This window comes from Bombus fervidus, chromosome 17, assembly GCF_041682495.2.
Source record: "Bombus fervidus isolate BK054 chromosome 17, iyBomFerv1, whole genome shotgun sequence".
Classification (NCBI taxonomy): domain Eukaryota; kingdom Metazoa; phylum Arthropoda; class Insecta; order Hymenoptera; family Apidae; genus Bombus; species Bombus fervidus.
The window spans coordinates 7759648-7774940 of NC_091533.1; the positions used below are offsets into that span (position 1 = coordinate 7759648).

At 37.2% G+C, this 15293-nt stretch overlaps 1 long non-coding RNA gene and 1 pseudogene across 1 annotated transcript in view; one reads left to right on the forward strand and one right to left on the reverse strand.

Annotated features, from left to right (window-relative positions):
- LOC139996302 (uncharacterized) overlaps positions 1–15293 on the reverse strand; it is an 80155-nt gene that overhangs the window by 36509 nt on the left and 28353 nt on the right. The window lies entirely within an intron of this gene.
- Positions 2990–8254, forward strand: LOC139996261 (3-hydroxyacyl-CoA dehydrogenase type-2-like; annotated as a pseudogene).

Sequence of the window (15293 nt, forward strand, 5' to 3'; positions counted from 1 at the left end):
AACGGTAACAGGAAGGAAATAGAGGAGGTTTAAAGGTGTTTCGCAGTTTCCATCGTTTCGAGATCGATATACGCGACACTGAAGAGTCTGAAGAATCGTCTGTGTGCTGAGGCAAGTGATAAGATTGTAATCACAGTAGAAGCCTCGGATAGATTCGCGTAATATATAGATAACGTATTCATAAAAGTTTTCTATAGTAAATACTCAAATATTTTTGTAAGCCTTGAAAATGATTTATATACAGTTGCTTGTGAAAATATTCTAATACTTACCGTAGAAAATTTTCATGTATATATTACATATTTTATATGAAACTTTCCGAAACTTTATTAGCACCGTAATTATAAGTATATATTATTCAGTTTATTAACACTGTAATGATAAGTATTCGAATACCCTCGTAAGCTGCAGTGTACATATTACAAAAAATTTCTTTCTCTGTACCATAGAATACAATGATACTTCAAACAATCTTGCAACATTATATAAATGGATCCAATACTGTCTACGATAGAAAAACGTCGAGAAGGAAGTTGCAGAATGAAAAAACTGTAACGTGTCGGAAAACTAAAGGTACCTTTCACGTAAGAAACTGGTTGACGATTGCAAAGACCCGTGGAGCCGGTAGGCTGGTCACGGATGTGACGCACGAATGGGTACCACATAGTTCTTCTTTCTTTTTTTCTTTCTTTTCCGTTTCCTTTTGGCCCCTTTGGCTATCCACCCCTGGGAATCCTAATATCTACGTTTGACGTCATGCCAAATACGTACCCTTACTCGTCTGGAATAAGTCACGAGCGACACCGCAATAGAGGATTTGAAGCAAACGTCGAAGCAGAAAAAAGAAGGTCCTGTAATACAGATGTCCAGAATCTTCTTGACGACGTATTGTATTGCAGCTGTCCCTAGTATGAAACACGGTTATCGTTAAACAACCAAGGAAATAACTAGAATTTCGTCCCCTGGACACACATGGAATTTATAAGTAACCGATCAACCGCTTGATTGCGTGCTTTTCGATTGGAAAAACTTTATCTTATACAGACTGTATCAATTCTTTTAAACACAAAAAGCTCGTCTAACATATTCTATGAATAAAAATGAGAAGAGATGTCGTACAATATTAACAAAATTATAACATAAATACAGAATAACAACGAATTATTCAGAAACAAATGACTGATATTTGTATTCGTTCTTATTTGAACGCGTTGAAATGAAAAACCGGGATTTTGTTTTATCGTAAATTTCTCACTGATTAAGAATATCTCTCAAGAATATCAAGAACATCACTCGAAAGAAAGAAAAAAAAAAAAGGGAAAAAATGAAATATTCTTTAGAAGTTGAGATATGAACATAGTGGGAGTTTCGTCGATTACATACGCCACAACGCAACGTCTAGACAGGCAGATTCACCAAACGCATTATACGACTTGATTTCTACCGCACGACCGCAGGTATTGTGGCATTGTTCAGCCGCTGATTGGAATTTAAATTTTATTCATAGGCTCGTTTATATCCGGCCAGTTATGTATTCAAATCGGACCAGCGTCCAGCTCGTGCGCGTGAAAGCCTGTTGGTACGATTCCGCTTACCTAACCCAGACCTACTCGAATCCGCCAACGTTCGCGATAATTTTCTCGATTTCTATATCGAAATCACCCAACGCCATCGGTCAGTTTGAAAAGCGGAAACGCGTTGATTTCATTCCAATCATTTTTATCCATCGGAAAATGTTAACCACCACATCTGCTCCAACAGACATCGATCTATGACACGTAGATATATCAAATAAACAAACGTATTGTTTCTATAAAATTATTTATTTAGAGCAGAAAATTCTAAAGTTTACAATAAGAATTTCAAGACAAAAATGTTTGCCATTTCTAAAATTTTGAGAGTGCAACTAACGTAAAAAGATACATATTAGGTTGATGCATATCCAACGTTTTATACATTAAAACATATGCGTAGTTTCTTCAAAAAAAAAAAAAAAAAAAAATATATATGTTCAAAGTATATAATAGCTAATGCTATTAGAACCATGGAAATAAAACAGACAAATACTGGAAGAAAGAGACAAGAAGAGAGAAAGAAGAATGAGAGTGATGCAGAGACAAATAACATGCGGGAATAAATTACAACGGTCGAGGGCTGCGAGAAAATTACGGCGGGGCGCGACGGCGCGAAAATATTCGGGAAACTGTCCCGTTGCGGGCTGATGATTAATAAATCAAACTCTCACGCACGTCAAACAGCCATGATTGTAATTTGCTGCGATTGCTCGCGTTTCGCGCCGGTGTCCGCGTGATACCGCACCGCGAACAAAGTAACGAGGAGGGAGATGCAAAAGGGGTGAGTTTATGGTGAAGGGGGTGGGGCGAGTTACAAATTAAAATGCGCATAATTACGTGGCAATTATGACGTTTGCTTTTCGTCGATGCCACTCTCTGGCTGCTGCGTTGCTTGCTGGCTCGTGAAACGCGTTAATAACCTCGGTTTCGTTGATAATTCCCACCGCATTGATTCGTTTCGAGGCTCCAATTCTTCGGTTTCGGTTGAAGAAACAATTCATCGGAAGAGAAATATTAAATAGCGTTATTCAGAGTAAGAAATAGTAAAATCGTTTCCATATTCGATTGTCATAACATGTACCGTGCACTGCTAGAGAGAAGTCCTGCGAAAGGAATGCGGATCCGATTGGTTCTTTCTGGCAGACTCAACGCAATCATAAAGATAAACACGCGTATTGACCGAAATACAGTTGTCATTATACAGTGTTCCAATAATGATGGTACAATCTGGAGGTAGTGATTGTACGTGATAAAATAGGTCGAAAATATAAATTTTGTTCCTTTGAAGCTTTGTTTTCGAGAGAGTCGACTTTGAATTTGGTTAAACAAATCACGATACAAACCACATGCAATAGGTTTATGAGTAAAGTATATCATTCTTAAGATTTAATTTATTACTGCAAAAATTGATGAAAATGCTGGCCACCACACTGCACATACAGGTATGTTCGACTCTCGAATTGGAGGAAACTCAAAGTCCATTTTCTCGAAAACAAAGCCTCAAATGAACAAAATTTATTCCATGTTTTCGTCCTATTTTGCACGATCACTTCCTCTAGGTTCTACCATCAATACTGGGACGCCCTGTATATTATCACATATACGAGTAAAACGATATAGAACGTGCGGTGATGAACGATAGGGTACAGTATCTCTCTTGCTCCTGCGCTATCCTGCTAAGATTGCGCTAACTAGAAATATTAATCAGACAACTCTATTCAGTAAAATGTTCGACACGCTTGCAAATATTGATTTTTTAGATAGTTTGCATAAGATGACGGAACGATTAACGTCCTGATGGGTTGATAATATGCGCAGTCTGATATTTATCAACTCAATCATCTCTTCCTTGTTTTTTAATCAAATACTATTGATTTCACACAGCTAGTTTCGATTTCCCGGATTCTCTCAAACCTGATACATTTCAACATCCGGATTAAACGATAATCTGTATCAGCGAATTTTCGCGAATTAACTGCGAGCCACGAGAACTGGCTTCTGGTCGACCACCGTCCACCAAACCTAGTGTTGGCGCCATCGCCGATGATAATCGGCTTGGATTTTGGATTTTTCGACGTACAACTCCCTAACACGGCGAAATTTCACTGCTGACACCGAAACGCCTCGTTAATGTCGATGAATTGGAGAAACGTGCAGGGGGTCGGCATAGTGCGTTTCGTGTGCGTATCGAATTTGTGAATGACACTAATGAGTAAATAATACACGCGCCACGTCGACGTTAGCAAACAAGTCGGTTCATTATGCTTGTGTTTTCGCCGTCAGTACGTTTGATTACTAATATTTGATCGATTCGTGCGTTGATTTTCGCGACACTGCGAAATATTTTCAATTATTCCGCGTTATGTCGTCACGTCGCGTCGGTGTAATTCTATCGATTACACGCAGACGAGTTGTACCTGCAGTATATGTATGTATATTAAAGTACATTCTCTTTAGTTAATTTAATTTGAGTTAGTTTCAAGTTTCACAAATTTTGTACATATTATTGCTAGACAAAAGGGCGAGTTAAAAGTTAGTGAAAATTTGCAATAAAGAAAATTTCTTTTGTTATACCTATATCTACACTGTGATACTGTTTATGATATAGCTTTCTTCGATAAAAGTCACAAATCGCCTGCATTTTAATTAATTTTCTAATATTCGACTATAATGAATAAGAATATCTAACGTAATGTCAAAAATACTGAATTTTCTAATACGAACTAATTTCTAAATATCAAGGAATTACACATACGCATTACAAATAAAATATAAATAAAAAATATCGAAATAAAGTCAATTACATAATTTGATTTGATCGAAGTCACGTGAATGCAATAAACAGACAGGCATTTTCTCTTTAATAACAAACATGTTAATGAGGTAGAACATATAACATTACTGAGTATCAGAAGTCTGGTACTTTTAGTTGGCTGGTAATGAATCGGTCCGATTCCTGGCTCGTGGTATCCTTTCGTGTTAGTTCACACGATTTAGATCCAGTATAATAACCGGCGGAACGGCGTTACTAACATCGACGTCGGGTAGTTTGAATTTTAGTTTAATTGAAGTTAAGTGTCCATTAGAAACTCCGCTTTCTGTCAGTACGTACCGCCAATGTTGGCGTTACAATTCAAAAGTATCCTATTTGGAGAACCGCACTATGTCCGTCATTTAAATGCGGTTACCAATATTATCAACCGCAACGGCAATACTCTACCGTTTCCATACTTTGCCAAACGCTGCACAAGCTTCTGTATTTATAAATTTAACTTTTCTCCTGATTCATTGGAAATTTTGGTCTAAGCATCGAAATGCTATTTCGTGTCAACGCCATTCCGTTTATTTAACAAATGTTTCTAGCAAAAACTGTCTGATTGATTCTGATAGTAATCTAAATTATATATTTATTCTTTTAAAATATTTATACGTGCGTACTATGTTCTTAACAATGAAAATAGTTGTACAATACATAAATATTTCATAAGATATCAAAGCTTGAATTCATGAAGGTCAACAGTTAACACTTTGACTGCCACATTGGTCATATATGACCGGCCACGGTTTCTTCTGTGACACCACGATGGTTATTGGTGTCCGAAGCGCTTGAACTTCTTACAATTGTAAAAATTGTATGAAAACTGACAGTTAGAGCATATTGAATATAACCTATACATAGAAGATAATTTAAAACAAAAAATGTCCCATTGAACAATTAAACATGTAGCGGCACTCGACAGCAAAACTTTCCAACGGTTTCTGTCCCGTGGCTTGCTACACAAAAACACTATCCCCGACCGGACGACGGCAGAGCAGTGGTTAGCGCCGTTGTTGACGAACGTTCTCACATCAGATTCAAATCCTGAAACACGTATTACAATTTTTTCTCCACGATTCATAAATGAGAAGAAAGCAGCAGCACCTCATACCGACCTATACATCAGCAGCACTCTATCATGGCATATCAACATCAAACATTTTTATTAAAACATCAATAAGAAAAAAAAATGAGAACAAATCTTGCATATAACGGTGCACTGTGTTTGCATCACTATCTTTGAGGGATAATCTACGAATATTATTATAAGCACATCTTAGAAAATAATCGTAAATGCTGCTTTATAATCATACAATTGAAGTTAGAAGTGTGCATATACCTTAATATTATATATAGAATGAGCAAATTGCATGAAATGAGCAAAAAACTGTTTACTAATATCTTCTACACGTATCAACAATATATTCTGGACGTTTTGCTTACGACGAAATAACGAATGCGAATGGTTTGTTGAAATAAACGAAGCCTTGTTATAATATATCGCTATCGACAGTTAACAAGGCGCCACCAATAAGATAAACGGTCCATTGGGGAAGAATGTTGTCTTACATCATCAATTTATTATTATGTTGCCATTATATGCTTTGAATAATAAAACTACTCCAGTGGCGTCATGCGGGAAACATGTGATTTCGGCGTGGCAGTCAAAGCGTTAATTAATTTATCTCACTGAAGGCACCGGCGGCTCAAATTCCGCTATAGTGCAATTTCGCTCGATTCACTTCTTTTTTACGATTATAAATTATCTCATATTGTTTATTCGCGTTGCTAAATAATTGTTCTATGTTTTTATATTCCGGATCCTACTATAAACAATAATCCATACATCGGTCATACTTATTCGGACCCACAATAATTCTGAAGACCCACCACAAGATTTAACATTGTCTTCTTTACTCTCAAGATCCTTAATTGCCATCATGTATCTTTCAAGTCGAAATGTTCCTTAGGGTTATTATTCATTAAGGTAAACGCGGATTTTCTCATGTTCGACAGCCAGTGGTGCCAGTGGTAGTCAACACTTGACATTTATTCAAATTACGTATTTCTACTAATTTTGGTGCTCCGGTCATCAGTAATCTCCATGGCAACAATCGTGTTAAAGAGTCTATAAGATAATAATTAACAAGACGAAAAAAAAAGCGAACGAAATAACAGTAATAAGATGGAAATTTCACATTGTAAAATTTTCATACTTTATCGGAACTCTGAATTAATAATAATACGTAATGTTTTCATAATAAATAACTGTATGATACTTTTTAGGTGAGGCTCGAAAAGGACGTATTAGAGAGCATCGAGTGTGCGAAGGCAAAATTCGGCGGCGTGAACGTACTAATTAATTCTGCTGGTGTTGTTGGCTACGAAAATATCTACGACTTCAAGAACAAGAAGCCACGTTCTACTGACCTGTACAGATGTGTTTTCGAAACTAACGTGTGTGGTTTATTTAACGTAACGCGCTTAATGGTCTGCTTGATAGCGAAGAACAAACCAAATTCATATCAACAAAGAGGAGTCATTATAAATCTTTCAAGCACGATGGCTTAGTTACCTGGTTTAGTTGCTTCTGGCGGTTTCCGGCATGACGATCCCTTTAGCTAGAGGACTCGCGTCGCAAGGAATACGTGTTATCACAATTTGCTGGTTACACAGACAGCCCAATTACAGGTGAGTTAGTATTACAGCTAGTATGCAATGTTTAGGAATTTTTATTTTTATACGTGCAATAAAAAAAGCATGTAAGCAAATTTGTTGCTAACAGTATGTTGACACAAACCAGCAGTAGTTTGGGTCAATCATTGAGTCGTTCAAACTTTTTTTTCCGTGGAGGAAATCCGCACAGACACCCGCCGCTTCTAGAGGGAAGAGTGGGGTGGTAGTGTCGGACTCCAACCGAACAAAACCTTCACGATGACCGTCCCTCTTGCGATTAAGGGGTGCCCGGGAACCGCTGAGGTGACACACCAGGCCCCCCGCGCGCAACTTTCTTTTCGCAAATGGCGCGGTGTGCTGCCATGTCACGTCGCGTCCCCTCCCGGGGGCCGTCCGAATCCCCAACCGGACTACTTATTGGTCCTCCTCCATCGGAGGTCGCGATGGCCCTCGCGCGCTCCGTGTAGGCGCTACAAGGGCACCGCTGCGTCCTCGTCAGCCGATTCTCTCGGGATAGGAATCCCGCTCCCTCAGCCGCTCCGCTGAAACTGTTCGCGACATAACTAGCTCACAGAAGGAGGCTATGGCCTTTCTGCCCTTCTCGCTCGTCAGCAGTGCCTCAAAAATCGCCGGCGGCGAGAGGGAGTCGTTCAAACTACGAGTTTATCATTCTCTAACAAGAAAGTAATGGCTTTTAATAAACCATTCATAAAATTCATATCGCACATTTTATTTTATTTCAATTCGATGATGCACGTAATTAATATGTTATCCTATAATAATTTCATTGGCGTCATTGTTCATTAATAAACCGTCATGGTTTAAATGTCTGCCCGTAAATAATTTAGAATCGCTGAAATCCTTGCTCACATTTAGCTCTACAATAAGAGGGGGAAAGGAAGTAGTGAATCGCAATGAAACTCACACCAAAGCGCTACGGACCCTGCAAGGAAGTAGCTCATTTGATTCAAGCATGCATCGAAAATCCATTGATTAATGGCGCGAATATACGTATAGATATGGGCTAGAGGTACAATTAAGAAGGAGATTCGCAAGGCCATTCAAAGTGTTGAATCTATGAAAACATTCAGTGGGAACTAAACATAAGCATATGTATTTACATGCAGGACAGTCGTGTAAAATAAATATTTCTTTTTTGCAATAAATCCTTTTGCAAATATATATCCGACATATTTTAGTATAAAATAGTACTTAATTGTTGGATACTTAGAGTTGTTTGTTGCTAATTAGGAATTTATTTACTGTGAATGATCGAATTATTTAATTTCATTTTAATCGTTTTGATTGATCGCATTACTTTTTTGAAGCTTCAACAAGAATCAACTTAAAATAATACGATCTTTATTACGAAAGGTACCGTTTCGTTTTTAACAATGTAAAGAATTTTGTGTGTATATATATATATATGTCGGGTTTGAGTTGTTGGGGCTTGGGTTATGGGCGTGTAAAAAATCTTCGCCTGGATTGTTCATTGTTGTTGCACAATCAAGACAGCGTTTATTATCACGGATACAGATGAAATAAGATCGACCAGTGACCGCGGTAACTAGACGCTAATGGCAATGACCTTAGGTTCGATATAGCGAATCCACGGTCCACTGTCTCACTCTTCATTAAACTCAGAATAGAATTTCTATGCACAAAAGTATCGCTCGCTATGACGCTCTTTATATTGCTCTCTAGACGATGTGTCACTCACCAAGCAGATCTCAAGAACAATTGAGTCAAGGAAACTTTCTTTTCCTTACGGTTGCGTTGGCTTTGTTTAACGTTGGCCTGGGATACCAACAAACTGTTACCGTTGCTAGGCAGACTCGCATAACTGCGACATTGCTCTTGCCCAGGGTTTGATTGTTAATACAACGTGTGTCTCACAATATTGGTACTTTTCTGTTAGGTGAAACATTCATCCCGTGACCGCGGCTACGCTCGGCGACCGGTTGTCGCCTTGAGCCTAAGCTCATTGTCTCAAGTTTCGAATGACTGTGTCTGGGTTATTTCGTGAATGCTATTGAGGCTTTTCCAAGCAATTCCAACGGGTGACCCCGTTGTCCTTTCATCTCCGACATATATATATATAATATATCTATACATATTTAAAATATAGTATACATATTTAAAACAAGCCTTGGAGTATACCTGGAAATAATACAATGAAACTATTAGGTCCCTTTAACGCACCATATAATCAGCAACTGTTCAATCGTATTTGCTCGGACACACATTATTTCCAAGGAATTGAGTTATTGCTCATAAACCATAAGAATTAAAGATTTTGCTTAATGCGGAGTTCCTTAATTTATACAATACATACCTAAAGTTTACAATACGGTGAGGTATGGAATAAGTGGACTTTACCCTTACGGTAATCCAGGGCCTCTCCCACCCTGACAGCGACCGATGGTGGGGGTTGACATTTATTACTAGTTCGACATCATTTACTTGTTATTCGGTTAAACATCTTCGGTCAAGAGTCACCTAGTCTTCGCTCTTCTGTGAGAGCACTCGTAGACACTTGTAGTAATCAAGAGTTTTTGGAAATTAATAGTGATTTTTTAATTGAAAACTCAGTGTTAAGTGTTAATTTTAATTGTTAATTAAACGAGCATTGAATCTACGAAAGCGAAATTGGGGTGGGCGCGATCGTGCTAATTGATTCCGCTAAGGTTGTTAGCTACGAAAATATCTACGATTTCAAGAACAAGAAGTCACATTCTGCTGACCAGTGTAGACGTGTTTTCGAAACTAACGTCTGGAGTTAATTTAACGAGCTTAGTGGTCGACTTGCTGGCGGAGTACGATCTACAATTTAATAATTAAGCAGTAATCATGTCGCACATTTCGGAGATTATGCCTCGCGCACCAAATCCTCATGGTACCTCGAGACGCGTGCAGCACAACGTGGTGGTCCCTACAGGTTCATCGCAGCTAAGAGCACATATTCCTGCACATACTTCGATTCGCACAGAAAACACAGTAGCAGGTATGTTAGTATTACGACTAGTACGAAATGTTTAGGAATTTTTATTTTTATACGTGCAATAAAAAAGCATGTAAGCAGAATAAATGCATAAACATTCTCGGTTTATTCACGATTATGTTTATTTAGATTTAAATTTATTGCTATCAATATGTTGACACAAATCATCAGTAGTTCGGGTCAATCATTGAGTCGTTCAAATTACGAGTTTATCATTCTCTAACAAGAAAGTAATGGCTTTCAATAAACCATTCATGAAATTCATATCGCTCATTTTGTTCTATTTCTATTCGATGATGCACGTCGTCAATATCTTATCCTATAATAATTTCGTTGAAGTCTTTGTTCACCAATAAACCGTCGTCTTTTATATGTCTGTTCGTAAATAATGTACAATAATAACACTAAAATCTTTATTCATATTTAGCTCCAGAAGAACAAAGGGGAATAAAACGGCGGAACACCGTACCAAGCGAACCAAAACACTACGAAACCAGCGGGGAAGTCGCTCAATGGATTCCACCGTACGTCGGGAATTCGTTGACAAGACACGAAAATTCGCGGACAACCGAAGTGAGAGGGTGGTCAACTGGTGTGAATGTCTGGACGAGGGGAGTAACTCCATCGTTAAGGGACTTAAAATCATGGTCAAGTGACGCGATGAACGGCGAGAATTCTTGTCTGAATGGCGGGAATACGTATTCGAATAGCGAGCATACGCATTCCAGTAGGAAGTATACATGCTCGGATGACGACTGTGGGTTTTCGTACGACGAGTATTAATGCTTGAATGGCGAATATAATCAGCGGCCACAAGAGGAGAATTTATGTTCAAGTTTCGCTAATTCATGGACACATATCGAGAATTCGTATCTCAATAGGGAGAATTAAATAATAAATCACGAGAATTCTTGTATAAATAACGAAAATTCCATGAGAAATGGCGCGAATTCTTTTATAAACGGCGAGAATCTCTTGTTAAATGGCCTGAATGCAGGGTCAAATGTGCAGAATCCGAGGGCAAATGCCGAATATCCGCGGTGTTCGAATCGAGAGAGTTTGTGTCCAAATTTAGAGGTAGAAGGCGCAGGTGCAATCGAAAATGATTCACTAAGCGTTTATAGTTTTTAATGTATGATGACGTGCACTGGAAAAGAACATAAGCACATAGAGTATAGTCGCGTACGAAAAGTACCTCTCTTTTCAATTAATCTTTGTATAAGTATGTATTTGATATTATTTAATAATAAATTGTGCTTAAGTGTGTAATACTTAGTTTTATTTATCCTTACCTCCAGTCTATTTACTATGAAAGATCGAATTATATAATTTATTTCAATCGTTTTGAAATTATTACGTTTTTGAAGCTCTAACAAGAATCGATGTAAAGTAATACGATTTTTATTAAGAAAGAGAACGTTTCGTTTTTAATAATGTACAGAGTTTTGTGTATATATAATATACATATCTAAAACAAGTTTTACTTATATATACTTGGAAATATACTTGGTTACGTATATAGTAATAAAAATATTGCGTCTCGTGATCCTACCATATATTCTAATCCATTCTACGGCCAAGATATCCATCAAATATTTAGCAGAGGTCCAATTGAACGCTCTCAAATTGTTACATAAATTTAACCATATTTAAAATTTATCATATCGCTCCATAATTTCTGTCCTTTCTTAAAACATGCATACAATATATCTTTCGGAATTTACATTTAGTTTGCTCTTTTATTTTATGAGAAAAATTTGTACTCTGCCTTGCCTACCGTGAGCGGTTATTTTGACCGCCGACAAAATATTTTAGTTATTCTTAAAATAAATGCAATCAGTATAAAGAAAAGGCTATCTCAAGGTCAAATGTCAAACAAAGTCAGTAATAACAAATAATAGCAGCTGGTATAGCCGTAATCTTGTCCTAAAACATAATCCATCCCTCGATCAAGATAGCCACCAGCTATCAAGACCTATCAACTCAGACTCATAAAAATCCTAAGGAGCCGCTACAAAATTTAGCATTTTTTACAGTCCATTGTTACAAACAGTTTAAAAGTGGAGGAGTTTCTTAGGGTTATTGCTCATTTCGATAAAACACGGAAAAAGCTTTCCCAACTCCACACTCGAGTAACCGTTGGTGGAGAACGGTCAATACTCATCAATGTTTTCGTATAAATATCGCCAACACAGACTATATTCTTACTTGCTATTGTCCATTCGACTAGAATACACCTCAGTTTGTTAGTTAATTGGACGCCATCTAAACTTATCTGTAAAACTCGGACAGAAAGCATCTCACGCAGAGTGTTTTATGTAATGTTGTTATAACAGGAAAAGAAAAATCAAATTTGACAATAATTTTGTATTCCGTACATGGTATTATACTGTAATAAATATTTACTCTAGAAATGTTAAGACTTTTAAAAAAAATATTATAAAAAGACAATAACGGATATAGAAGAAGATAGTTCAGTGTGCGATGAACAAGAAACTTCAGCGACTGAAAACGGCATGAGAACGCATGAAAAGCTATTTTCAAGCGAATCAGAGTTGAATATTATAAATAAGCGTTTACGTAAGGGCAAAAAGGAAAGAAATGATCGTTGACAGTAGAGAGTAAGACTGGGCCCGAGGAAACAGTTTAGAAAGAAATAGATGCAAGTCCCAAACCAGGTAGGACATCAATTCATAATATTTTGAGGGATACGCTAAACGGCATATAAATGAAGAACAAGTAAAGACGGCATTTTATCTTATCGTTGATCGCCGTATAATGCATCATATAATAAGATGTAAGGAAGAAGATGCATTTAAATTATATGGGACTAAGAGGGACAAATCTCGGGAATTCGTATTTATATGGCGAGAATTCATTAATAAATCAAACGCATTTTTGTATAAATAACGAGCATTCCTTGAGGAATTGCGAGAATTCTTCGATAAATGGCGAGAATCTATGGTTAAATGGCGTGAATGCAGATTCAAATTTCGAGAATCAGAGCAAAAATGCCGAATATACGCGGTGGTCGAATGAAGACAACTTGTGTCCAAATTTCGAGAATTCAACGACAAATCTCGGGAATTCGTATCTACATGGCGTGAATTCATTAATATATGACAAGAATTTTTGGATAAATAACGAGAATTACTTGAAGAATGGCAAGAATTCTTTGATAAATGACGAGAATCTGTGGTTAAATGGAGTGAATCCAGGGTCAGATGTCGAGTATCCGAGTTCAAATGGCGCATATCCGAAGCAAATTGGCGAGAATATAGTTATAGATATGACACAGGTGCAATCGAACAAGATTCAGTAAGCATTTATAGTTTTCAATTTATGAAGACATACAGTGCGAACAAAACGTAAGCATATGTATTAGCATGCAGGACAATCGTGTAAAATAAATATTTCTTTTTTGCAATAAATCCTTTTACAGATATATATCCGACATTATCTAATATAAAATAGTACTTAATTGTTGAATACTCAGAGTTATTTGTTGCCAAATAAGAGTCTATTTACTGTGAATCATCGAATTATTTAATTTCATTTCAATCGTTTCGATTGATCGTCTTATTTTTTTGAAACTTCAACAAGAATCAACTTAAAATAATACAATCTTTATTACGGAAGGTACCGTTTCGTTTTTAACAATGTAAAGAATTTTGTGTGTATATGTATATATATATATATATTTAAAACAAGCCTTGAAGTATACCTGGAAATACTACAATGAAACTATTAGGTGCCTTTAACGCACCATATAATCTAATCCATCCTTCGGCCGAGATAATCAGCAACTGTTCAATCGTATTTGCTCGGACACACATTATTTCCAAGGAATTGAGTTATTGCTCATAAACCATAAGAATTAAAGATTTTGCTTAATGCGGAGTTCCTTAATTTATACAATACATACCTAAAGTTTACAATACGGTGAGGTATGGAGTAAGTGGACTTTACCCTAACGGTAATCCGGGGCCTCTCCCACCCTGACAGCGACCGATGGTAGGGGATGACATTTATTACTAGTTCGACAACATTTACTTGTTATTTGGTTAAACATCTTCGGTCAAGAGTCACCTAGTCTTCGCTCTTCTGTGAGAGCACTCGTAGACACTTGTAGTAATCAAGACTTTTTGGAAATTAATAGTGATTTTTTAATTGAAAACTCAGTGTTAGGTGTTAATTTTAATTGTTAATTAAACAAGCATTGAATCTACGAAAGCGAAATTGGGGGGCGGGCGCGATCGTGCTAATTAATTCCGCTAAGGTTGTCGGCTACGAAAACATCTACGATTTCAAGAACAAGAAGTCACATTCTGCTGACCAGTATAGACGCGTTTTCGAAACTAACGTCTAGAGTTAATTTAATATAACGCGCTTAGTGGTCGACTTGCTGGCGGAATACGATAAAGATTGAAATACGTAAACTATAATTATGCCGGACATTTCGGACATGATGCCTCGCGCACCAAATCCTGATGGTACCTCGAGACCCGTGGAGGACAACGTGGTGGTCCCTACAGGTTCATCGCAGCTAAGAGCACATATTCCTGCACATACTTCGATTCGCACAGAAAACACAGTAGCAGGTATGTTAGTATTACGACTAGTACGAAATGTTTAGGAATTTTTATTTTTATACGTGCAATAAAAAAGCATGTAAGCAGAATAAATGCATAAACATTCTCGGTTTATTCACGATTATGTTTATTTAGATTTAAATTTATTGCTATCAATATGTTGACACAAATCATCAGTAGTTCGGGTCAATCATTGAGTCGTTCAAATTACGAGTTTATCATTCTCTAACAAGAAAGTAATGGCTTTCAATAAACCATTCATGAAATTCATATCGCTCATTTTGTTCTATTTCTATTCGATGATGCACGTCGTTAATATCTTATCTTATAATAATTTCGTTGAAGTCTTTGTTCATCAATAAACCGTCGTCATTTATATGGCTGTTCGTAAATAATGTACAATAATAACACTAAAATCTTTATTTATATTTAGCTCCAGAAGAACAAAAGGAAACAAAGCGGTGGAGCAAAGTAATAGGTGATCCAATACGCTACGAAACCAGCGAGGAAGTCGCTGAATGGATTCCACCGTACTTCGGAAATTCCAGGACAACACACATCAATTCGTGGATAAGGGACGTAGAATCATGGTCAAGTGCGATGAACGGCGAGAATTCTTGTCTGAATGGCGG